Source organism: Castor canadensis, chromosome 5 (genome assembly GCF_047511655.1).
Source record: "Castor canadensis chromosome 5, mCasCan1.hap1v2, whole genome shotgun sequence".
In the NCBI taxonomy this organism is placed as follows: Eukaryota; Metazoa; Chordata; class Mammalia; order Rodentia; family Castoridae; genus Castor; species Castor canadensis.
Window position 1 is genome coordinate 114,581,855 of NC_133390.1, and position 26,884 is coordinate 114,608,738.

The window sequence follows — 26,884 nt, forward strand, 5'->3', positions numbered from 1 at the left end:
ATTGCAATAGTTTCACTAGAGACAACAGGAAACTACTGGAGGTGTGGAAGCCAATAAACCAATCAGAATGAGAAAACTAGGAATGAGAGGAATGCATTCCAAGTGTGCAAGACAGATGGCCAGCAGGCCAGGTAGATGGCCATGTGACAGCAAAGGGGGAAATTAAAGAGAGAGGACACAGATGAGGTACCACCTGAGGTAAAATGAACAGAGCTGAGAAATCCGGAACCTGCTCTGGGTTTCTGGTCAAGGGCTCCACCTGGGCAGCAGGTGGATCATTAAACAGTTAATGAAGACAGCGATTTAGGAGGTGGGAGACACAGGAAGGAAGCAGTTTAGTTTTGCCCGGGAGATGTCTGAAGGAGAGTTGAAAGTATACATCTGTGAGAATTCAGACGCACTGGAATTCTAGGTTTCATACAGTCAGGGCTAGTTCATCTTTAGCTTATTTTTATGTAAATGCGAAATGCTTGTAATTTATTTTAATTTCCCTTGGTTTTTTAATGTGCATTTTAAGAAAATGTTCAAAGAAAACTGAAAAGACAGAAACCATTCAAAGGACACTGTCATGTAATAATTCTAGGAAATAAGTATCTTAAAGGCAAATATCTTTTACAGTTTCTTGCCTTTAGCTGTTAACAATCTGAAGGAATGCAACTACATAACCAAAAACAACAGCAACTTGGCTTTTCTCAATGAAAAGGAAAATTTCATTTATTACTGTAACAGATTTGCCAAGTACAAGAGTAAATCTGAAGAACTAATGAAGTATAAATATAAACTGAGTCATGGATCTTTTATTTTGATATTAGCATAAATTAAGAGACATAATTTGAAGTTTTATATGCTGAATGGTCTATTGGCTATTTTGGCAAATTTGCATATTTTGCTAACCAAGCTGAATTACAAAAAGACCAAGAGAGTATTACTAAGAACGAAGCATTATTTCAGGAACCAAGAAGGCTTGTGATTCAAATCAAATCTGAAGCAAAAGAAAAAAGACTCTGACTCCCTGGATGAGTTTATGAAGGAATATGGTTTATTTAAAGGACAACTTTTTAATGGAAATATGTATTTCAGCTCTGTAAATTTTCTTTCTAGAACAATACCTTCATTTTTTCTTCTTGGTAGCATTGCCACCATGATTGTGTAGCATTACCACCCATGCTACACATTTCTCTTTATTTTTCCCTACCAAAATTTAACCTCATTGCTAATATCTAGAATTTAGGAGACCTTTCGTGGGACCAGAAAAGGCCACCCAGCAACTCTGTCTCCTAACCAAAACCCCAGCTTGCACTCACCATCTACCCGCAAGTGACATCCAAAAAGTAAGGTGAAACTTGAGTGTGCTTAATGGAAGTGAAAGTGGGAATTTGAGATTTGTTGAAAGGCGGCATGTCTTTTGTGCTAGTTGGGTGGCCTTATGGGAAAAATGAACCAAGCATACAGTACAGCACTGAGCATGTGTGGTGTCTACTATGAACTACATACCTACAGACACCAAGGGTCCACTGTGTTCTTTAGGTTCTTTTGTGTTTACTTAACCAAGTAGTTCCTAGATGGGACATCACATTTTTTAGGAAAAAAACAAAGTCAATAGTGAGGTAGCTGTTGGAAGTTTTGGAAAAAAGCTCTCCATTGCTCTGTCTTATTGGTAGAAAAGGCCTACAAATGTGTCATGTCAGTTGCCTCCATGCCTTCTTAAAAACCAACTGGTGATGCAACTGGTATGTCAGATAAAAGCATTCCTGACAGCTCTTGAAAAGACTGTATTGTAAGGCCAGAAATTAATTTAATCCAGACAAAAAAAAATCTGCTTCAAGTAGTCAACCTACAATATGTCCTCCAACGTGTCTAGCACATTGGACGGCCACAGGCTTTGGTGGATATCAAGGAGCAAACTCTTAATAAACCTGACCACCATTCATTGTGCCAGGCAGGTCCAGTGCTATAAGTCTTGCACATAGTCTGTCTTCGAGCCTGCTTTATGAGATGGCCATTATAACCTTTTTATAGAGAAGGAAACCAAGACTAAGAGAGCTCAAGTCAAAACTCTAAATGACTGAGTCTCAGTCTGAACCCAGAACCAGAGCCTAAGTCCAGAGCTTGTGCTTAAACCACTCCATTGCTGCCTCTGTTCTCATGTATGAGCTGATCTTGCCTACCTGTTACTACTGGCTAACCATCAACCTAGACATCAAGCAAGAACAATAACTACTAAGGCTGAAAAGAAAAGTGTTACTTTCCAAGGGACCCAACTGTTGAATCATCTCAGCAAGTAATGATACAAATCAACACAGTGAAGGTCCTACCAGGGGAGCTGTGCTATGGCAAGATATGAAGACAATGCAGTACTGGTTCCCAGAGCCCTAAAAAACTGCCTGGAGGCCATTCACTTCCATCCTCCTCGTCCCCTGCTGCCTCTACTTTATCTAATGAATCCCACTCATCCTTCAGGTCTTGTATTACATTTCATCTCCTCCAGGAAGCTTTCCCTGACCTTTCTGCGGTGGCTGAAAACTCATTATGTCTTCATATATCCCTCCACTTCTCTTTTGGTATTCCTTCCATGATCGCAACTCAATTATCTTAGTATTTTTGTTTACATCCATAACTCTTTTTATTTATTTATGTTTTGGCAGTACTGGGGTTTGAACACAAGGCTTTACACTTGCTAGGCAGGCGCTGTACTGCTCAACCCATGCCCCCAGCCTACATGTGTATCTCTTAGTGGCATCTGGAGGACAGGGGCCTGTGTGCTGTGATTATCACGATATATCCAGGGTCTAACCCATACCTGGAACTTAGGAGACAGTCAAATATTTGATAAGTAAATTTGTGGATGAATACATCATATTTGTTGTTTTAAATTATTATAAAGATGAAACCTGCTCAAGAAGTTTTATTTTATTGTCATTTTACCAAGAATGCAATGCCCACAAATAGGGTCAGTCTCTACCTTGCCTTTGAGTTGGTCAGTCTCTACCTCACTTATGTCACTGTAGTACATCAAGTCATGGATTTACCAACCATAAGTTGGGTTCCCAGAACTATCTGTATGCAGTGAGGGCTATCAATGAGACGCAAGTTCCAAGCACAGGCTTTACAGTCCTGTCTAGCAGCTTCACTAAATGAAACTCGAGCTCCTGCTCCAGTTTCTTCAATGCCAGCTGCACTTTCTGAAAAACCTGCCAGACCAGCCCTCCCTCACCCACCCAATTTAGGGAAGATTTCAGCAACGCCAAGAAAAAAGCTCAGTGCTCTAGCTCTCACGTACAGAAAGCAGAGCTCTGGTTATAATCAACACTGTCCTGCACCCTTCTCAGAATGGCATCCTTTCAAAGTGCTTTTCCTTCATTAATCTCCATCTGCCTAAAGCAAACTCAGATCATTCCTGGACATCTTCCTCCTCCGTCAATCTTAGTGACTGCAGTATCGTGCCAGAGAGGTCATGTTCACCTGGGCTGGACACATGCAACATACCAGGCAAGTTTCGTATGTCTAACTTGCTGTTATATAACAAAATGTCTTCACCAAACAAAGATATATTGCAGATAAGCAGCAGCAAACTATGTGCTGCTGGAAATCCTTTCCTAATCGAGCACAAACAGAACATGCTGTACTCTACCAAAATACATTTCTATTCTGCTGTGGTCAAGTGGGATTTGGGGCTCATTTGGTTTTTTGGTGGTCATGCTGACTCTAATGATTGATATCAATTTCTTCCCTTAGGGGTGAGGTTGAACTCAGAGCCCTGCGCTGGCTAGGCAGGTGCTCCCCCCTTGAGCTACGTCCCCAGCCCTTTTTGCTTTTGCTATTTTTCAGATAGAGTCTCACTTTTTTTTGGCCCAAGGCTAGCCTTAGACACCAGGAATAACAGGCATGTACCATCATGCCTGACTTTTTTATTTGATTTTTTTTAACACATTAGACCAAGGATAAGAAACATATGGCCAGGGTGTCACCACTAACTCATGGCAGGCATCACTAACCACTAAAGCACTCTGCCCAAGTGTAGAATCTGCAATCCAAGCAGCCATTATCAATCAGTCAAGATCAGTGATGAGGCTGAGGATGCTCTTCTGTAACTAACACTCATAGGACATGTGCTAGTTTGATAAAATCACACGGCTCTTACTTCTCAACCTGGAAAAGGGCTCAAGAGGTTTCTTCCTCAGCAGATGTGTCTTCATATTCTAGTCAGTTTTATATTCTGAATTTTTGGGGGGGGGGTGTTGAAACAGGGTCCCACTACATAGCTCAGACTGGCTTGCAACTCACTATACAGCCCAGGCTGGTCTCAAACTCATGATCCTCCTGCCTCGGCCTCCTGAGTGCTGTGATTACAGGCATGCACCACACTCCAGGCTCCTCTGAAATTGTATCTCTGGACTGATAATAAAATAAGGACTGATATTAAAAGTGGTTTGGAATATGAGAAATAAGTTCTAAATAAACATGCTCTAATAGCTTGCACTGCCATTTCGGTAGCTACTTTTGATCCTCCAGGATGACTGTTGTTAACAACTGTAATCCTGTTAAAACCTTTTAAGATCTGCCTGAATATACAGCAGAAGAGACTGAGGGAAAAGAGGTATGCTAAAGGTATTTCTAGGGCCTTCTTAGCCATAATATCGTGTATAATACAAAGCTTAGGTTTAAATTCAGCTCCTCACAGGCACTTCAGTTCAAGGAACACAGCAAAGCCCAGAGAAGGAAGATAGAGGTGGTGACCAGGGAAGGGAGGGGAAAATAAAGTCTAACAAACCAAGAGCCTGACAAGACTCTTCCACGTCAGCTAAGGCCCAACTTACATGCAGAATGCATGTGCCAGAAGGAACATAAAGAGGGACCACACAAATACAGGAGAGCACCATTAAAAAAGTCCTTGAAATTTTAATCCCATTAAACTGAGTTTTTGCTTACACGTAAGAAAGTATTTACTGCCTGAATCTGCTTTACAGAAATAAGAAAAGGATGCAATTGGAGGACATCGTGTTAAGTGAATTAAGTCAGGTCCAGAAAGACACAGGCCACATGTGTTCTCTCATATGTGGAAGAGAGAGCCAAAAGACAAACACATACACAAAACAAGCATGATCATATACAAACTCAGATGCAGAACATGTTTGTAATAGTGGAACTACTCTATAGAACTAGGGGAGGAGGGAAAAGAAAAGAGTGTCAGAGCATCAACAATATCAAAATATGCAACATCTGTGCAGGTAGAGGATACTGAAAGCAGCTGAATAGGGGTGGTAGGAGGGAAGGGTAAGGAGAGTAAGGGAAGGGGGTGAACTGACCAAAGTGAAGTGTACTTACAGTAGGGATACATCAAGAAACCCCTTTGAACATTGACTCTGGAATTAATAATGAAAAACAGCACTGTAGAATGGGTACAGTGCGGGGGGAGGGCCTACATATCGGAGGGAGGTTGAATGGAGGAGATGAAGGTGATACGGTGGATGCACTTCATATACCTACACAAAACAGAACGATGAAACCTCCTGCAATTGCTTTAAGTGGGGCAGGGAGGGAGTCTGGGGGAGAGATGGTGGGAGCAATCTAACCAATGTACAATATAAGCCTATTCAGAACTGTCACAATAAATTCCCCTTTACAATGACTATGCCATAATAAAAATTTTAAAAAAAGAAAGTGAAGGAAAAGGGGCTTGCTCCTACAGCCACCTTCTGTACACTTGATTCTTCTGTCTTAGTGCTACTCCCAAGCATTCAATCGTATTTTAATTTCTTCGGAAACCAGGACCAACTATAAAATTGACACAAAGCACATACGAGCACTCTTGTCAACATGTTCTCAGGAGAAACTCTTTTGTCTGCATGGGCCTGTGCTGGGATCCTGTGAACAGTTATATAGTTTCTAGTTACATTTATTCATTTCCATCTAATGGAAAATCTTGCCCCCCCCCCCAAATTTTATCTACAATCACAAACACTGAAACCAAGCATGCCTGGTTCATGGCAAACTTCAGGCCTAACAACAAATGAGCACTGGGCAAATCAATTCTAGAGACCTGTCATTCCTCCTGGTCCCACTGCTAAAGTGCCAACTCCTACAAGGAGGAATAATGAGAAGTAATACAAAGCAAGCATCTACCAGGCGTGGTCCAGCAGCCACACTCAAATATCAGGGTTCTCAAGATGGGGCAGCTGGGAGGGAGGCCACATTGACTGCTGGAGAGAGATCAGCCTCCTCAGCTAGTGCAATTGGCCTGGAAAACACATTGGCGGGCACTTATTCTCCTTACACAGCATCCACCATGCAGTACGTGAACCTCGAGAAGAGCTTTGATGATTCCTTGCCTGGCAAAGAAAAAAACTCAAAACCTAGAAAAGCGGTATGGCTTCTCAGGAATGGTTTCCTTGCAGTAAGCAATGCCTACATAACCAACCCTAATGACCTTTCACCTTGGCTGCCTGGAAGAACACAGTGGCTTTAATCCTTACTCACAGTAACTGCCCCAGAAGCAGGGAGGCACGTTGGTTCTCTTCATTCCTGTCTTCTTTTATTTCCCACCTAAACAGCCTCATTGTGTACACTGCCTGTATTGTAAGTTGCCTTGAGCTTTCATGGAAGCAGTTGGGGTATAAATTAGAAATTTAAAACAAACTAGGCAAATGTAGATTCTTACTGCTTGGAAACAGCACTAAGAATGAATTCACAGAATATTGGAACAAAGTCAAGTAAAACAGAGAAGTGTTTTCATGCCAAAGCCCCCTTTCCTTTGTGGATTGGTCATTCTGGGATAAAGATCAGTACAGGAAAGAACACGTTTCTCTTCAGGCCCTATTTCCAGATCTTTATGAGGGAGTGCCCATGACATTTCAAGTCAGCTTTCAATCAACAGATAAAAAACAACATTTAAAGTAAGCACAGTCTTTGTTCACTCAGGTTTTTGTGTTTTCTTTAAATATACTCTCCAAAAACTGTCTTCCTAAAGAAAGAAATACTTTTTTGACTCTCATCAGTTTCACTGGAAAAAAAAGGAGTTGGGCACAGTGACCAGGCATGATCCCAGCTACACAGGAGGTTTAAGGAAGAGGACTGTGGTCTAGGCTGGTCCTGGGCAAAAAATATGAGACCCTATCTGAAAAACATCTAAAGCACAAAGGGCTAGGGACTGAGGAATGTCTCAAGTGGTAGAGCGCCTACCCAACGAGAACAAGGACCTGAGTAGTGCAAAAAAAATAAAAAAGGACCAAGTGCAAAGCTTTGAAAACCTCTGGAAGTCACAAGGTTCCTAAGGAAAATGGTGCTTGCCTACGTGAGGGACGCCGAGTTTCGTCTAACAGTTTCACACCTGCTCCAGCATGTCCTCTCCTTTAAGTTTTACCGAGGACTTTTTAAATACCTTCTTTGCTGGATATACATCGAGACTTTTTTGACTAGTACTGGTTAGCAAAGCATTGGAACAATGGGATCCATAGTATAAATGAGTTCTTAAGATTTGGGAAAAATGATGTTTCCGTTTCTTTACTTCTTAAAGCAAGGGGCAAACAACTGAGTAAAGAAATCTGGGTCAACCACGAAGTCTGCCATACCAATCATCATCTCAAGAAAGTCAACTGGCAACCAGGTGAGGAGGGAAACAAATAAGGAAGAAAAGACCTCGTAATGCGATGGCAGAGGAAGATGAAGGAATGAAGAGAGAAGAGATTCTTCAGCTTCCAAATCACCTCCCTGACTCCAAAGATCAGGTTTTTCTTTCTTTTTGGTATTGATGAAGGAGACCCCTTACTGCAGGAGGGAGCTCTACAGTGACACCTGTACGTGAATACACTAGGTAAAGTCCATGCCACAGTCCACCACACTGACCATCCTGGCCAATCATGTGCCACATACAACACACCTTTGCAAAATGTGTGTCATGAGTGCAAGCTCTGGAGCCAGACTGCCTGGGTTCAAATCCAGCTCCCTTTTACTTGCCATGCAACCTGATGCAATGTACTCAAATCTCCATGCTTCTATTTACCCCTTTATAAAAACGGGAATAATTATGATGTGGTCTCATGAGGTTCTCATAATAATTCAATGAATTTTAAAATGTGTTAACTCCATGTAAGACCTGAAACTCTGAAGCTAGTGCAGGAAAGAGCAGGGAATATATTGGAATTAATAGGCACAGGCAGTGACTTCCTAAATAGAACTCAAATATCTCAGCAACCAAGAGGAAGGATTGACAAATGGACCTACATGAAATTAAAAAGCTTCTGCAAATCAAAAGAAATGGTCACCAGATTGAAGAGGTTGCCCACAGAATGGGAGAAAATCTTTGCCGGCTATACATCTGACAAGGGATTGACAACCAGAATATACAGGGAGCACAAAGAACTAAACTCCCCCAAAATCAATGACCCAATGAAGAAATGGGAAAATGAACTGAACAGAATTTTTTTAAGGGAAGAAGTCCAAATGGCCAAAAAACAAACGCTCAACACCCCCAGTCATAAAAGCAAATCAATACACGTTAGAACAGCTGTCATCAAGAACACAAACAGCAACAAATGCTGGCGAGGATGCGGGGGAAAAGGAACCCTCATACACTGTTGGTAAGAACGTAAATTAGTACAACCACTAAGGAAAACAGTACGGAGGCTCCTCAAAAACCTAAAAATAGAACTGCCATATGATCCAGCAATTCCACTCCTAGGGATATACCCAAAGGAATGTAAGTCAGGTTACAACAAAGGCACCTGCACAGCCATGTTTATTGCAGCACCATTCACAATAGCCAAGCTATGGTAATACCAAGATGCCCCACACATGATGAATGGTTAAGAAAATGTGGTATTTCTATACAATGGAATTTTATTCAGTCATAAAGAAGAATGAAATTTTGTCATTTGTAGGCAAATGGATGGAACTGGAGAACATCATCTTAAGCACAGTTAGCCAGGCTCAGAAGGCCAAAGGCCAATTCTTTTCTCTCAGATGTGGATTATATTTGTGTTGGGTATATAAAAGCAACATTATGAAAAACAGGTGACAATGTAGGGCAGGTCACTAATGATAAAGGGAGGGCAAAAGAAGGAAGTTAAGAAGGTAAGTATGGTTGATATACTTCCTATACAAGAATGAATACAGAATAGAGGAGATGAACCAACTGAGGATATAATACACATATACACAGAAACATCACAAGGAAACTCCCTGTGTAGCTACCTTTATCTCAAATAAGCAAAGTATCTTTTTTTCTTTTTTTAATGTTGCCAGTTAAGTATTTATAGAAAGATAATCCCCTGGGTTTAAACAGATATATACATACAAATATGAACAAACTTAAAAGATACAAACCCTTGGATCACAAGGGGGCTTCTGGAAACCCTCTTACCATTCCTCTCTCACCCAAGGGTAGAGGGCATGAGTGTGCTTTTTAAAAATTATTAATTTTGGCCATCCTTGCAACAACAAGGATGAAATTGAGTTATTTACCCACATGGTAACAGAGAAAAAATCCAGTTTCCACTCTCTGAACTCTATGCATCTCCAAACTTAGGGCTTCATGCTTTCTCATTCTTTCTTTTGACTAGTTTATCAAGATACAAGAGGGGGCTCCCCCAAAACAGGTAAAAAAGTAAGTCATGCTCAATTTTAAAGGGAGTGGTGTCATCTGCTCTAAAAGCAAATGATCAGACAAAGCTTGCAGACTCCAGGGAAATACTGAGTACCCACATTGCAAAGGAATATATTGCCCAGCCTAGATCCAAGACCCCTTCGTTCTTCGCTCTAGTCACCCCCTATTTCTTTGGTATTGTCAGAAGACAAGATTCAGTTCCTGGGTGCTGGAGGAGGAAGTAAAGTAGTGACGAGGCTTCCTATGAGTACCAAATGAACAAGTTAAGCTTAAATTTTTCCCTTTTAAAAATAGTTAAAAATAAATCAAACTCCTGTGCTATACACAGCCCTTCTGACTCCCTGTTATTGATTTGAGAAAACAAGAGAAGGGGCATCAACACTGGAAAGGTCTCACTTCCTTCCGCCACTTCAGTTTGGCTTCTCCCTTGGGTACAGTGCTGTTGGGCTTGGAGGCTGCAGTGGCCCAAGGACCAGGCTGAGGAGCTGCAAGGAAGTTCCCACTAGACATCTGGCCTGGGGGGGTGGGGCAGTACTTGAAATATCTGGCTCAAGAAATCCTGAAGGTCAGCAGGAGGGGCATCTGGGGTGGCTCTCTGCCGACCACTGTGCCTGGCATCCGAGAACCCAATGAGATGTGATAGGGAACTCTATGGGTATCTGGAGAGATTCCCACATGCTGGCATCCAGCCCACTCTGTGATGTCATAGACCTCTCCATCCATTAGTGCAAAGTAGGTGATCTTGAGGCCCGGCATGCTTGACTCTGCCCAAAAGTCTCCTTCCTCAGCAGGATGCAGCCTATTGCATTCAGCACGCATCTGGCGCTCAGCTTCCCGGTCCATTTCACACCTCCTATGCTTTCTTTGGCTTCAGCTACACATCATAGTATTCGTTGCCTCCTTGAGGTCATCTTGCAGCTTGGACAGAAACTCATTCAATGACTGGCTCAGTTCATTCTCTGCCATTCGTTTCATCTCATATTCCTTCCACCTTTCAGGGTTGCTGACAATGTCCCAAGCTGCCACCAAAACCTTAAAGGCCTCCTCAGCCCCGGAATGATGATTTTTATCAAGATGAACCATCACTGCCAGCTGCCTTCTTCTGTTCAGTATATGACGCTGTAGCTTCAAACCCCAGCACATGGAAAGGATTTAGTTCATCCTCAGGAACTCCGGCCATGGTCAAAACTTGAGCCACTTCCTCTTTGGGCTGACAGTAGCACCCTCTAGCTACAGATGCATTCCCCTGCCTATTAGTCCTCTGCTTGACCCAAGGCAACTCCAGCCAACCTCAGTGAACTAACCTTACCACTGCCAGTGTCTATCAACATAGTCAAGCAATGCTGCAAGGCTGGAGAATCCATCAAGGGAAGATCCAGGTGGCTTTATCCCTCCAGCCAAACCAGTCACCTAGTCCTACCAGAAATCACCAGCTCAACTGTAAACAGCCCAAAAAGAGGGTCAGAGTCAGGAGCAACATAGCACCCAGTTGCCTAAGAAAAACAAGTGAACAGCCCAGCCCCACAGTAAAAGCCCTGGCTTAGAAACTGGGACATCACCTGGGCCCAGCTCCCCGGCCTCCCTGCCCAGACTCCCACCCAAACTCAAAAAGGTCCAGATCACTGCCTTTCAGCTGCCTGCATGCATAGATGAGATGGCCACAAGTTTCCATATTTCTCTCATCAATACTAACAGTTCAATCAGCCACCAGAAGCTACCTGTCCAAGCTGACATAGTTCTTCTCCTCCCCACAGTCCCAGGCCTCTGCACTAATCTGCCTGACTTTGTTTCCCGCCCAGCTGATGTCGACCAGGGGACCTGGGATCTCTACGTCCACCATCCCCGAGTATCTTCCTTGGCTGGAAAGGGTGCTGCTGTCTCCGGGATGGGGGTTTCTTTCCGCTGGACACGTGAAAAATCAGTGGGGAATTTAAGAGGCTCCTCCTCATCATATTCCTCTTGCCACTCTTCATCTTCTCCCAAGGCTGGAGGTACAATGGTGGCAAAAGTTGCTAGAACCATCTCCTCCTTCAGAGTAAGGACCTTCAGGGATCCCAGGGGTTCCCTGGCAATTACAAGCAGATGGAATGGAAACAAAAGAAGTGTTCCCATCCTCCTGGTACCCAGCTTCATTCTCTCTTGCGAGTTCCTGGTCCACTCCTGACTCTTCTTCTGAAGATGCCTCACTCTGATCAGGGTCCTCTTCTTCTCTAGGTGGTCCTGGACCCCTTGGGGGGCCATGGCTTGGGTCTGACTGGTGGTCTGGGCTTGGGGACTGTGAGTAGGACCAGAGTGCTCTGCTAGGCAGCGGGTACCATTAGGAGCCATCCCTGCTAATTCCTTGAGTCCTGAGAATGAAAGTATTTCAGGGTCCTCAGACAGTCCTGAAGTCCTGAGGGAGGCACCACCACTATGGTGGGTTCCACACAACTCTCTTTCTCCGGGGTGCTTCTGGGCCATGACCCTGGGACTTTCTGAGGATTTCAGGTCACAGCCATCATGGTAAGATCTAATGCCGAACAGCACACAATTCCTCCCCCTTGAGCCTCTGGGCCTAAGGCCAGGGGAGCAAGGAGTGCCGCTCCCCCAGCTCTACCTCCCGCTCACACGCTTCTTTTTTTCTTTTCTTCTACAAAATCAGAGAACAGGAGGTGGAACAGGTCCTTGGGGGGGGCAGGGTGGTACCAGTGGGAGGGGGAAGGTGTGGGAAAGGAGGTAGAAGGGTGAATACGGTATAAATACCGTGTACACATGAATGTCAATGGAAAAATGAGACCTGTTGAAGCTGTCCCAGGAGTGGGGGAGGGGGGATAAAGGAGAATGATGGAGGAGATGAATTCAACTATGATACATTGTAAGAACTTTGGTAAATGTTCCAGTGTACCCCAGTACAGCAATGAAAACAACAAAAATAAACAGATAAAACATGTTAACTGTGCAGCATTTGGTCTGGCACATACGTGCCCATTATCATTTAAAATGTAATGAAATGCCTGTATGAACTCACAGAACTCGTGTGCCTTTTAAATGATGTCAGCCAGCTTCCTTTTTTCCCAGGCCACTTAGTTCATGGCCAGCAAACCTAGCTTCTACCTTTCTATCAATTAAGTCTGGGTGGTCAGAAGCAACATAATCTTGCCATACACCAGATATACTCAAAATCACAGATATACACTTTCTCATCAACTTTTAAAATATTAGTAGGTACTTATCAATGACTAAACTCAAGGAGGATATAGCTTTTTAGCTATGTGTGTGTACCTCCTCAGTGACTTACCAATGGGAAAGCAAGGAACCACAGAAAATCAGTAATCCTCTGCAACTGAGAAGTGGTAGAATGTTTCTTATCTATTCATAAAGGTTTTGGCCTTGGCCTCCTAACTAAGGTAAGGAAGAAATCATATTACAATTAAGAGGTCCTATGCCTGGCCAGGCACACTTGGTGAGAAAAAAAAAAAAGTAACATGTATTTTTACAGCTCCCAATGGCTGGTTAAATAAAGCCCCTCATAGGTATCCATGCCTTGTGAATGTATTATTTCATATGATAAAACTACCATTGTAGACATGATTAAGAATACTGAGATGAGAAAATTATCCTGGATTACCCAGGTGGTTCCCAAGTAATCACCAAAGTCCTTCTAAGAGGGAAGCAGCAGGATCAGAGACAGAGAGAAGAGGTAAGGATGGAAGGAGAAATCAGAGGATAGAAGATACTATGCAGCTGGCTCAGAAGATAGAAGAGTTATAAGCCTCAAAAAAACAAGAAAAAAAGAAGCAGTCCTGATGATGCTGTGACTTTGGCCCTGTGAAACTGATTTCAGAATCTAACCTTCAGAATTTTATGAGAACAAATCTGTGTTGCTTTAAACCTCTAAGCTTATGGCAATTTGTTACAGCAGCAATATGACTTTTCCTTAACCCATTTTACAAATTCTCTTCTAACCTCCAGTTCTCTACCCAATAGTGAATATGTAGTTCTGCATTCAGGCCCCTGGATTATTCATGACCCTACCTGATAGCTGGAAAGTCCCAGAAAGCTGGAGGCTCCAGACCCAGCTTCCTCCCTGGCCCATTCATTCTGTGGCTATTTACTAAACACCTACTTTGTCCAGGTTTCATTGCAGACAGACAAAATACACAGCACAGCACAATTCCAAGAAAACTCCCCGCCCTCATGGTGCTACAATCCAGTTCCCTGGAGGTGAGCCCTCCCTCTTCTACTCCCCCAGCACCTAACATCAACTATTGAGCACCAATGTACACAGTGGAGCCAAACATGTTCCCTTCCAGGTCCTCTGAAAGATACTCTAAAACCAAGAGATCACATTAGATGACCACCAAGAAGGAGGAAGGGAGTGAGTGGCATATGGAAAGATGAGAACAAACAGGTTGGGCCCGTGGAATGTTCTGGCAGGAGTCAAGGTTTGTTAGCAGCCTTCAGAGCAACCACAAACTCTCTGACCTGACATTCCAGGTTTGTTGCATCAGCACAATTATTCATGCATTTTTTTTTTGAAGAGACAAGAAATTTACAAGCTTTGGAAGATTTTCAAAGATGGCCATGTATAAATAAGTTTATGAATCAGTGGCTTATGTAATGGAAACATCTAACACCAAAGGACACAAAAGCTGGGAAATTACTGGGAGATGAAATTACACATACAGCCTGAGTCTGCACTGTGAACTCAAGAGTGTCTTATTAGGCAGTCTCATTCCTTTTTTAAAATTCTGATGTGATTTTACTTTATTTTCAGTATTAACATTTAAATGAGCATATATTAATTATACAAAGAGGTTTCCTGTGATATTTCCATACACGATAAAATAGAGGTACTTTGATTATATTCACCTAATTATTCCCTCTTTTACTCTTTCTTACCCCACCCTCCATCTCTGCTACTTCCCCCCTTTTACATTTTTATTTTTTAATAATTTTTACTGGGCTTCATTATTTTATTTTCCTACATACATTAATTCTTTTTTAAGTGACAGGGAATCACTGAGGTTTCTGGTATTTTATAGTGATAACCCTGGTGGCAGCAGGATGACAGAAAGGGTATAGGGCTGGAAAAGCTGAACTGAAGTGCAAAGGAGGAGGCACAGAGGCCTGCCACCACAGAGGCCAGCCACCTGTCTATAAATTCCAGTCACTGACGAGAAGAAGAGGCAAGTCCTCAAAATGCTGAACACAGACTTTCCATAAGCCTAGCAATTTCACTCTCAGGGATATACAAGACAAAAATGAAAACCTAAAACACAAAACTTGTGTATAAATGTTTATTATAGCATCATCATTCCAAACAGCACAAAGGCCTGTGAATTAATGAATGGGTAAATAAAATGTGATGTATCTTACAGTGGAATATTATTCACCATTAAAAATAAACTACTGACACATGTCACAACAGGGATAAACCTTGAAAAGATTATGCTAGTGAAGGAGGCCACATGAGATCACAACTGCATGGTTTCACTAATATGAAATATGCAGATGAGTCAAATTTAAAAAAGAAAGCAAGCCTAGAGCTGGGAAACACTGAGGGAAACAGAGCGAGTACTAACACGTATACCACTTCAAGAAATAAAACAAAATTGACTGCGGCGATGGCTGTGCAATCTGGGCATACCAGAAAGCACTAAACCATATGACTTAAATGGGATATCTGTATGTGAGTTATTATCTCAGTAGAGCTTTAAATAAAAAGCGCACAGAAATGGACAAAGAGGAACTGGTATCAGCTGGTTCTGTTCATATACAGAGCTCTCTTTTCCTGTTTCCCCAGATAGAAGATTTAGTATGTATTTTGCTTCTTTTCAAGGGCTCTCATGAAAAGTCTCAAGACTTAAATATTAGAGAGCTGTTCTGCTGGGTGCAGGGGCAGGAGGCCCACAGCACAGTTGTTTGGCTTCCAACACCCAAACTGGCAGACACAAACTTGCCTTCCGGTCCATGGAACGCACTCTGAAACTATTCAACAGATCCAAAACACTGGGCGGTGTGGGAATGCTAGGTCTCTGAGAAGGCCAGTGAGAGGGAAGTCAGCTGAAATACCTCTTCACCAGGGAACTAGTGATGGTGTGTCCACCAAAGCCAGTCCTGCTCCATGCATAACCCTTTCACAATGTCACAACCACTACCATCCCACAAGCTAAGGAATGATGGCTGCATTTATGGAAAGCTAAGAAAGGTTTGTTTCTACACCCTCTCATAGGCTTTCTGAGAGGTCCAGTGGATGCGATTTAGTCTAGAAGGGTTAAAATGTTCAGAGAATCTCTTTCATATCCCCAAATCTTCCCTAGCTTTCGAGCACAGTCAAGGACCTGGCAAGTCTTTAACTTTCTTTAATAATGGTGAATTTAGAAATTATAAAAATCGAGAGATTTCTATGGGATGTGTACTCCTATATCTGTATTTCTTGATGCCTGCCAGTAAATTTATAAACCATAAGCAATCACATTTCACAGTTTATATTGTTTTATACATACACCCTTTCCTTCTCTTATTTCTGTACTAAAACCTGGGCCCCAAAGCACACAGCTTCTTTTTTTTTATTTTTATTTATTTATTTTTTATTTATTTTTAATTGTTTTATTATTCATACATGCATACAAGGCTTGGGTCATTTCTCACCCTTGCCCCCACCCCCTCCCTTACCACCCACTCTGCCCACTCTCTCTCCCCTCCACCCCCTCAATACCCAGCAGAAACTATTTTGCCCTTATTTCTAATTTTGTTATAGAGAGAGTATAAGCAATAATAGGAAGGAACAAGGTTTTTGCTGGTTGAGATAAGGATAGCTATACAGGGCATTGACTCACATTGATTTCCTGTGCGTGGGTGTTACCTTCTAGGTTAATTCTTTTTGAACTAACCTTTTCTCTAGTTCCTGGTCCCCTATTCCTATTGGTCTCAGTTGCTTTTAAGGTGTCTGCTTTAGCTTCTCTGCATTAAGGGCAACAAATGCTAGCTAATTTTTAGGTGTCTTACCTATCCTCACCCCTCCCTTGTGTGCTCTCGCTTTTATCATGTGCTCAAAGTCCAATCCCCTTGTTGTGTTTGCCCTTGATCTAATGTCCACAAATGAGGGAGAACATAACGATTTTTGGTCTTTTGGGCCAGGCTAACCTCACTCAGAATGATGTTCTCCAATTCCATCCATTTACCAGCGAATGATAACATTTCATTCTTCCTCATGGCTGCATAAAATTCCATTGTGTATAGATACCACATTTTCTTAATCCATTAGTCAGTGCTGGGGCATCTTGGCTGTTTCCATAACTTGGCTATTGTGAATAGTGCCAAAGCACACAGCTTCTGCAGCGGCCTCTTTATCCTGCCCCATTCTTTCCTATTTCAATCCACTTTTTAAAAAACCTACCAAAAGCCCCCTCTGAAAACTTCTCTGAACTATCAAGAGGATACAGCTTTCCAAAGCAAATTTTTAACTACTGGCTTCTAGCTGCACACATCTTTGCTGTGAAGTCCACACACACACACACACACACACACACACACACACACACACACACACACACGCGCCTCGTCTTGGCATCTTCACACCTAGTCCTTTCAATTACTTTATGTAAGCCAGCCTGAATGCCTTCACCCACCTCATACTGTGAAGCAACAATGGCACTGTGAATCCTGCTCCTAGCTTGCTAAGGATGGTGACAATAGCTCACCATGATTGTGTCATTCACCAGGACAGGCCCAAAACAACAGTGCCTGGTTTATAGTGAGGTGACCACATACGGCTTGCATCCTCTCTCTGCCACAGGAGCAGAGCTGGTGCCCAGCTAGCCGCTGGAATGGGAGAAAGGTGAAAGGAACTTCATACTTGTCATTTGCCCATGGAGGGTAGCAGGCGGTTTCCTCAGGAAGGGATGTGCTCCAGTTTAAAAGGAATGGAGGAACAAACACCTGTGGAAGGGAGAGCTCCTGAACAGCTGGACTAGGGTACCCAGGACTGCCAGGACACACGAAGGTTCAAGTTGTAGATAGAGTTCTCACCTGTCTCAAATGTGAGGTTCTGGAAACACCATGGCACCTGTGCTAACAAAGCCAGCATGAACTTCAACTACAGAATGATTATTTGCTATTTTATCTGATGACTTAAATATGTCTTGTGTAATGTTTTACAGTTCTCGTATTACTTATCTTTCCATTAAACATTAGTACCTTAGAACCTTCCCTAGAACTCCCTGTAGTTGTGCAAAGAAGACATCCACTGACTTGGATATAAAACAAGAAAAAACATGAAGTGCAAATACTTTCTTTTGGTGGGGGTCAAAGGTGGGGGACGGATTAAAGACCACAAGAACTGTCATGAGAAAAGGTGACATTTGAAATGAAATAGAATTTGCAGGTTCTATTATTAGCACTTATCTGTGAAATACTAACAAACAGAGGCAACTACTTTCACTAAAAGGTATATGGAGAATGCAAGATCTTTTAAAAAATATAATTTTGTGAAGATTTGCTTTCCTTCTACAAATCTGTAGATTTTTGTATTTTAATTCCTGGTAGAACTTCTTTCAACATAAAGGTTAACAAGAGAAAAAAGAGGGGAGGATCTCATGTTTTTGAAGGAGAGGCAACTGCTCATCCTAGATAAAAGGTGTTCCCTCCTGCCTGCCTGACCAGCAGAACTGCCTACACCATGCAGTGTTCACACTGCCCAAGATATACACAGGTGAGTCGCTCCCCAACACTCTGATTTAAGGACAGGTGTACAGACAGAGGTCAACCTTCTAGCCATCACAGTTTATAGGAACCTCTGAAACAAGATGAGCAGAAGGCCATCACTTTTTCTTAAACTTTGAAAACCTCAACTTTACTCTCACTTTATGACAGAGTGGGAAATTGTTTTTTTTTTTTTAAATGTAGAAGCTAAAAGCATTACACATAGAAGACCTTTCACTGGCAAATTATAGCCTGTGTCCTGAGAGCACTTTCACTAAGTCTAGAACCTCTGGGATTCAACATAAAAAGTTTCCTTCACCAGCTTTTTTTTTTCAGTCCTTACATAAGGTGTAGTTCTCTCATCCATGTATTTTCTAATTTTAAGCATTTCTCAGTGTTTTGCAGTTGACTTATATACTTGCCAGGCCAACTCAAGTTTCTTAGCTTTTTTTTAATCAGGAAAAAAAATGAGTATGTGCGTTTGAGTTGTGTGGTATGACTACCTCAGGCATACATGTCTCCTGATCCTTTAGTTGCTCTAGTGTAAAAAATCTGAAGGAAGAAATTTAACTGAATATCTCTGATTTTACCATAAGGGGAAAAATGAAGAAAAATAAGCGTACTTTATCACTGAAAGTTATACAGCTGTATTTTTTAATGCCTCAAAATACATAATACTAGAGATGGGAGTATTTGAAAGTCTTTATGCTTACTTATCCTAAATTCCAGTACAGAACTCACACTAAATACATTAAGACAACACTGACAGAGTCTCTGAGGACCTTAAGAGTGCAGCCTGTCCACAGGCACAAGCCCATCCATTCTATCAGCTAATTCGGACCAGATGATCAAACTAATGCAGTAGGCAGCACGGATCTCAAATGGATGGCTGGAGGGTTGAAACCCTCCAGTGTTAACTGGAGGGTTAACATGGGTTAAACACATGTGTATCTTAAGAATCTCAATTAGCTCCCAACATCCCAAATGGATGGCTGGAGGGTTGAAACCCTCCAGTGTTAACTGGAGTGTTAACATGGGTTAAACACATGTGTATCTTAAGAATCTCAATTAGCTCCCAACATTTAAAACTTGAGTGTACCCACCCATCTAAATTGCCCACTCTTCCTGAAATACCAGAAGATATGGCAATGCTGAGCTCACATTTATGCTACCCCAGCCAGAATGGCTGGGACTGCACTCACACCCTCGTTTACAGTGACCCCTGCCACTCAGCACCGTCACACACCCATCCTACCTTACTCAGCTAGACAGCCTGGCTAACATACAGCCAGATCTGTCCTCTGCAGAAAGGCCTCTGGATTCTGGCTAATCATTTAGGATCTAAGCACTTAATACTTGAGTACAATTAACTTCTGTTTCTCATCTGGTAAAAAAGATAACACTATCTCTTACATAGGTTGAGGCAGACTGAGCAACATGAAGCATAAAAGAACGCACAGGATCTGGCCAAACAAATGGTGACCATCTTGTTATTATCATCTCCATCAAATGACAAGGCATATAAGGGGTGTTTAAGAAGAATTTCCATTGAAGCCAAAAAGTCTCAAAAAGGTTACCAAAATCTATTTCAACCTCCCAAATTTATGTCTTATTTAGAAGTAAACTAGGTTATTAAGGCCTCATTAAATTTTGCTCCTATTTGTCAGGAAACCCCAGTTTCACACACATGGAAAAAAACAAAATCAAACTTGGTTTTCATTCAGTTGCTTAGAAAAGCAACACACTGTTCATCAGATGTATTTAATTCACGTATCAGTCAATCTGTCTCAAAAAAGTTTCTCACATTCATACAAAAGGAGGAAAGACTAATGGCTTCCATTAATCTGCAATATGCTAAGCTATCAGGAAGAAGATCATTATTGCACTTACCATAACATTTTGACAGATATATGGCTTTAAAATATTTTTCTTTCACTATAAAGGTCTTAGAGTTTGAAAATCACAATAATCGATACCACAATTAATTAGGAACTTTCATAGTTCAATTACAGAAGGAGTAAATGGAAGAAAAATTATCTTAATCTTTATGTGGTCATGGTGAACTGCAATCGGCAGAAGAATCTTGTCAACTGAGATTCATAACCTTGGCCAGAATAAAATGGAACAGAAGCTAAACCCAATTATTTATACCACACTGGCAAGAGCCCAGGGCAATAAGAGAATGAATCTTTAGGAAGGCCTGAGGGGGAGTGTGGAAAGGAATCCATGGAAACTTTGCTACTAAATTCTCTTGAAATATGAAAAGATATTAATAGCACCTGGCTGAACAAATTATATACTCATGATAAGCTAACTGAGCTATAAAGCCCTAACAATTTCTCAGATGTGAATGCTGGCTTTTATGTATGTGAGAATTGGTATAGACGGGGCTCTGTTTAATGAATTTCACTGCCTGACATGTACTGACTCATTTACCTTCCAGAAAACCCAAAACACTGGGTCCTGCTTTCATCTCCCTTTCACACACATGAATGCTGAAGGCTCTGGGGTTAGGTAGCTTGCCCAAGGCCACACAGAACAGGTGGCAGACCAGGTACTGGAACTGGGCAGTCACCATGACGAACTGTAAGTAACACTACTCCTGAAACATCCTCAAAGTCTCAATCTTTTTTATGATGCTCAAAATGAACAGCTTAAAGGTAGTTTTTCACAGTCCTGAGTCATTTCGTTACTGGCATATTGGTTTGTTTTTTTTTTTCCTCTCTCTACAGCTAAACTAAATTATCCCTATTTTACCTTAGGATATAAAGTGAGAGAAATAAACTCAACTAGAACTAACAAGGAGCTAGCTCTCCTGGTTCTGCATCAATTGTCAATTCTTATGATTCACAGTGGCTGTGTTCTATGAAGTTGCCATGAACTCTGAGTTAACTAGGTTCTAGAGGAAAATGCAGGGTTATGTTCCTAGAAGCCTCTGATCTGGACTGGATGTGTGGCTCAAGCGTATAGCATGGGCTTTGCAAGTGTGAAGCCCTGAGTTCAAACCCTAGTCCTATAGGAAGAGAGAGAGAGGGCAAGAGAGGAGGCAGGAGGAGCCTCTAGTCACATTTTCATCAAATGATCAATATATAACTGTATTATGTGTGTTTTTGCTTGATGACATCTGATTTTATATATACATATGTACACTTATATTTGATTCTTTAACATTGAACTCACAAAATAGCTATAACCACAGTAGTAACTATAACTACAGTTACAATTACACAACTATCATGATTTGTCAATGCTGCAGGCATGCCAATAGCACTACAACTTAAAACAGCACTACAAGCTCACTGTGCATTTTCTACGAAGGCATACCACAGCCTTCTTGCTATGGATCACCTGGCACTTGAGCACACAGAGTCTGGGGACTATTTGAAACAGCAAAACCACAACCAAAGCACCAACATGCAAAACACGTGGCAGTAAATGGCCACATGGAGGGCATGTGCTTCCAGTGTGCCTATGGAAACAAAAAGTCAGAACCACAACTACAAAAAGCTGGGAACCTGTATGTGGAAGCAGTCACAAAAATAAGCAGAGGAGTGAACGAGATCCAGTGCGCCACAAAGTTTTCCCTGAGAACCAAATCAACAGGTAAACGCCATCTTAGTCAAACTAATGACCATTCAATTGATAAGTTTTACCATTTCTATTTCCTATTTCAAATAAGTCTCTAGGATGTTTTAAAAATAAAGCTGAAATCATGAGTTACAGAAATTTTCACAAAATTAAACATTACTGACAAGCATGGTAAGGGCATTTCTAGTAAACCAGAGGCATCGCTCAGACAAAGGCTTTTCCTTAAGGAAGATAAACTGCCAGAGTCCAAATCCTCCAGATTTCTAAATCCTCCAGAAGAAGAAAGAAACTGAAGAACTATGCCTTCAAATTAGAAGTGCGTTTAGCATTTTGACCTGTGACACAGAGCATGCTCTGCTTTTTTAATGTGAGTATCGCCGTCATGTAGTTAAATGATCAATTTAATTATGTCGCAGACATGTTGATTTATTAGGCTCAGACCTTTATGCCCCAGTTGCCCAAATGAAGTTACTGGCAAACATAAACTACTTAACAACCTGTGACTGGACACAGTTAAGTCCACTAGCCTCCTGAGATTAACTGGTAAGAAGGAAAAGAAAGAAGAGTAATGAGGGGCAGGACAGGGTCGCTCCCTGCTCCTCCAGCACCTCTTCCACCAGCGTTTATCCCATGGACTCACAATGGTGGGGGCTCTGCATGCCATATTCACTGTTACAGTTCCAACATCTGCCATACAGTAGCTACTCAACAGATTATTCTAAGAAAACCCTCAATCTAAAATACTTTATCAAAGAATAAAATGTAATGCTCAAAGAATACCATACTTAAAGAAAGGACTATTATCAATGCAGAGCTATTCACTTAAAGTTCCTGAAGAGGAGAGACGAGACAGAACAAGTATTGGCTTATATGGGAGTAGAGGAAGGGGAGAGAAAAGGATACTCCTTTATTCTTCATTTCAAACTCGGGCTATTTGATGAAAAAGTAAAAATAAATTCTGGTGCAAATCATTGTATAGGAGGCTATACAGTATTTTTAAAAAATGTGCTGGTATAGGCAAAGCCCAAACCAGCCATACTGGGGGACTTACTTTTTACTGAGTACCTTTGGCAGAATTTGAATTTTTCACCTCAGATACTTCTTACTTTGAGAGGTGTGAGCAGACCCTCCTAGTCACTGGCCCTTGGATCTCAAAGCACAGCAAACTTTTCCAGATGCATAAGCACTGAGCCAACCCTGAGGAGGATGCACACAGTTCACAGAGGAAAAAGTGGCACTGCCAATGGATCAAAAGCAGTTCTAAGCAATTCGAAATTTTTACTTTGTCAAACTTTGCCTACAATTCAATTGCAGGTTTTTTCAAAGAAACTAGTTCACTAAAATTATCAAAATACCGTACCACATTTTGTTCCACAAAAATGCAAAGGAGAAGCAGCTTTGTTCATGAAGCCCTATGCTGCATCTGTTTTTCGGATCTTGGAGGTTCACTCTCAGAAAACCATTTTCATACATTATCCTCTTATTAGTGGATTATTCCTATCATCACTTTCTTTAGTCAATCCTTCCCACATTAAAAAAAAAAAATACTGTAGCAACACGTACAGCTGTATTTTTTCCCAAAAGGCTTTCACCACATTCAACCCTAATGTAAGCCGTAGGTAAAGTCTGCAAAGCTCACGCTCTGTGAGACTGACTTTTCTGAACCACATACCGGGGTGGGGGGGGAGAATTTCCTGCCAAGCAAGACTGTGGTAGGAGTAAGTCATTCTCCCGTGGGAGCTGGTGGTAACACGCACTCCGCAAGTGAGACCTAAGAGCCCTGGCTTAAGACCCTTCAGCTTTTCTGATCAACAGCTCACGATGAAGGGAAGCTCGCTTAGCAGTGACCTGCAGAGGGAAGAAGGGACCTGCCTGAGGATGAGACTGAGATTCCTTGCTCCATTCTCACGAAAGAAATGTGATTAACAAAAACTAGTCTTTCAAGTTGAGAATTAGTTCATGCTTTAACCTGAAAGAAAACAGGTAAATGCAAGCAAATGTTTCTCTAGCTCAAACATTTGGGTGTCCAACTATAGATGTGTCAAGAGTCCAGGAGAATACACTCTGTTCAACAGGCAGAGGAAGAGAGTTTTAAGCCACAATAATTATATTTCTAAGTTGGAAAGAATATTTCATGAGCAACAAAAAATCACCTATTATGTACCTCTCACAAATATAAACAAAATGATATTTTGAGTTCTAAAATTTATCAATAAACTGATAAAATGACCTCCTGCTATTCTCAATTAATAAAATTATATTCTGATCACAAATGTAGTTTTGTGGAAGTACAAAGGACGGCTGTTGGCCAGAAAAACAGAAAAAAGTGAAAGGGACAAAGGGAAGAGCAAAAGATCAAAACAAAAAGCACTCAACAGTGATTCCCCATAAACACAGCAAGGTGAACCAAACGATTCTCTCAGACTGCACAGTTCTTAAAAACTGCAAAAGGTGACTGCTCAAATCACTGTATCAGATGCTTCCACAGTTAAATAAAAGGTAGCTAAATCTGCAACACAGATTTTTAAATACCAGTCCCCCTAAAGATCTTTAACAAAACGCTATTTAGTGAAACCCAAAAGAATAATTAAGCAGCTTCATCACTTACACTCTTTTCAACAGACTGGACTCAAGTAAAATTTCAACTTGTGAGAATAAATGCGCTATTGAGGATATCCTGGAAGCATCTTATTCACAGCATGTTTTTCAAGAATATCTGCATACACACAGAAATACATACTTATTTGTGGGTAACTAAGAGGTGTGTATCAAATACACACATACACACATATCAAATACATGCAAAAGAATGAGAAGTAGGTCTACTTCAGCAGATAAGTACAGATGCTTCTATTGTGCCCTGCTCTGGTTGTTCAAATCACTCTTCTCTGCTGGACAAGAAATTCCAATGAACTCCCGATGCAGAGACAGTTTTCCTGCTACAAAGCGATCTTTGTTTGAATCCCCCACAAGTGACAAGGTCAATCTTGGCCAATCTTGACATTTCTATGGAACCTTTCCACCAAATTTTTTTCTAAGTTCAAATCATTTCCCGAAACCTTTTTGAAATCCAAAGAAAACACTGTATAGATTAAGTATCTGCTCAGTTCTTTAACAAATACCACTCGTCATGCACATGTTCCTCAGGATATGTTTCTATAAACGTACTTTTAAAATCTATACACACCAGACTGTATGATTTAATCCACATCCTTTAAAAAGTTAGACACGATACTACTATACTGAGTGGTAATAATATACTGAATTAATATTTAAAACAGTATTCACCTGTCTTCTTAGAATACCAAAAATGAGTTCAGAATTCTTAAAGAAAATCATATTTTCACACAAAGCCAACATTATAAAAAAATTAATAAATTTTGACATGAGATTGCTCAGTTTTTACATTACCACCTAAGGGATAAGGAATTCTTTCATTTAAATTCTAAGAAAGACTTGTGAATTTTCCTACAAAAGTTTGTTTTGGAAACATTAGATTTTTCAGAGCAAGATGCTATTGAATTAAGTCAGCACATTCCCAACATACATTTTATTTCTTTATTTTAGTTTAAGGAATGTAACATAAGTTATTTGGATGCTTTTTTATCTAATGATTTATGAGGCAGAAAGTACACTGCAGCACTGTACCTGTGGGGACACATTCAGAGATTGCATATGATAAAGAACCCTTACTTAGGGCACAATGGCAATGAGGAAATAACCGGGTATCAAGGTCCATGACGTGCCACAGAATACAAGCTGCTCCATATTCTGAGAGGTCAAAGACATTCTAGTTTGTGAGATGAGGATTTGCACTAAAAGGAGCAAATCCTAATAATTTCCAGAGATGCGACATCCAGCAGAAGCTTAAGCTGAAATTCAGTCCTTCAGACTAAACTTCTAGCTGCACTTACAGTAATGTACACATGTATTTTTGAAGGATGAGTGCATCCTGAGCACTCAAAACCACGCTGGCTTCAACACTATTTACGTGAGCCACTTTAAGCAGGTTCACATAATCAATTTGGGCCTCAGTCTCCTTACCAGCCAAAGGAAAATTACAGTCCTTCCTAACACCGCATAAAGGGTTCAACCAGATGAAATAATGAAAGTGTTAAAAACACAAGAAATTGATTCTCAGATGCTAACAATTAACATGTAGCAATTGGAAGCAACATGCCTCTATAAGCAAGCAATTACACAGCTCCAAAGCGCTTGCTTTTGAAACTTAAATCCATCACCAATCTTCTTGTGCTTAAATCAAGTGCTAGATTTAACTTGGTACATCACCAAGTTTGCAATAAGATCTTTTCCACTGCCAGAACAACTGTGTGGTCCTGCTTATTTTACTCACAACTGGCAAAGTCAAAAATCCATGTTCAAAATCAACAGCTGTAAATGCAATGCAGATAAAATACTGCAACTAAAAACCCAGCCATTGTTTCCTTTTCCATAGGTTCCTACTCTAGTTTAAGATTGATAACAGCTAGTGAATAAGTGTAGTAACAGCTCAACCTGTCCCCAACCAGGATTATTATCTAAGCTTAAATCTTCCTGTGACAACACAGAACCCATCAGCTCTTGGAGCTTGTAAAGGCAAAGGACAAGGGGGGCAAAAAAAAGTAGTAGGTCCAAATATCTGCAAAAATCACCTGGAGAACAATCCAATAGCAGCTGGAGCCTGCCAGGACCTGTTCTGAAACACTGGTCCAAGGGATCTACCACTTACAAGAAAACACTAAGCAGATACGAAGCAAACAGCTCCAGTTTTACTCCTCATCTAAGTCACAACAAATAGATGCTGTATGACTACAAAGTACTCCCTTTTTACTTCATTCCAAGTCAAAATAAGGAGGACTGCTACACTTGTGATATTGTGCCATAATCATCTTTAAAACACACTCATGCAAATCATTGTGCTAGATTCTATATAAAACAAGACCTATTCTTTCAACCTAGCCCTAGACCAATCCTGGCAGAGACAGCTATATAGAGAATGTCTAGACAACA

At 41.2% G+C, this 26,884-nt stretch overlaps 1 protein-coding gene and 1 pseudogene across 3 annotated transcripts in view; both read right to left on the reverse strand.

Moving 5' to 3' along the window:
- Arhgef26 (Rho guanine nucleotide exchange factor 26) overlaps positions 1–26,884 on the reverse strand; it is a 111,940-nt gene that overhangs the window by 46,777 nt on the left and 38,279 nt on the right. The window lies entirely within an intron of this gene.
- Positions 794–16,223, reverse strand: LOC141423311 (dnaJ homolog subfamily C member 14 pseudogene; annotated as a pseudogene).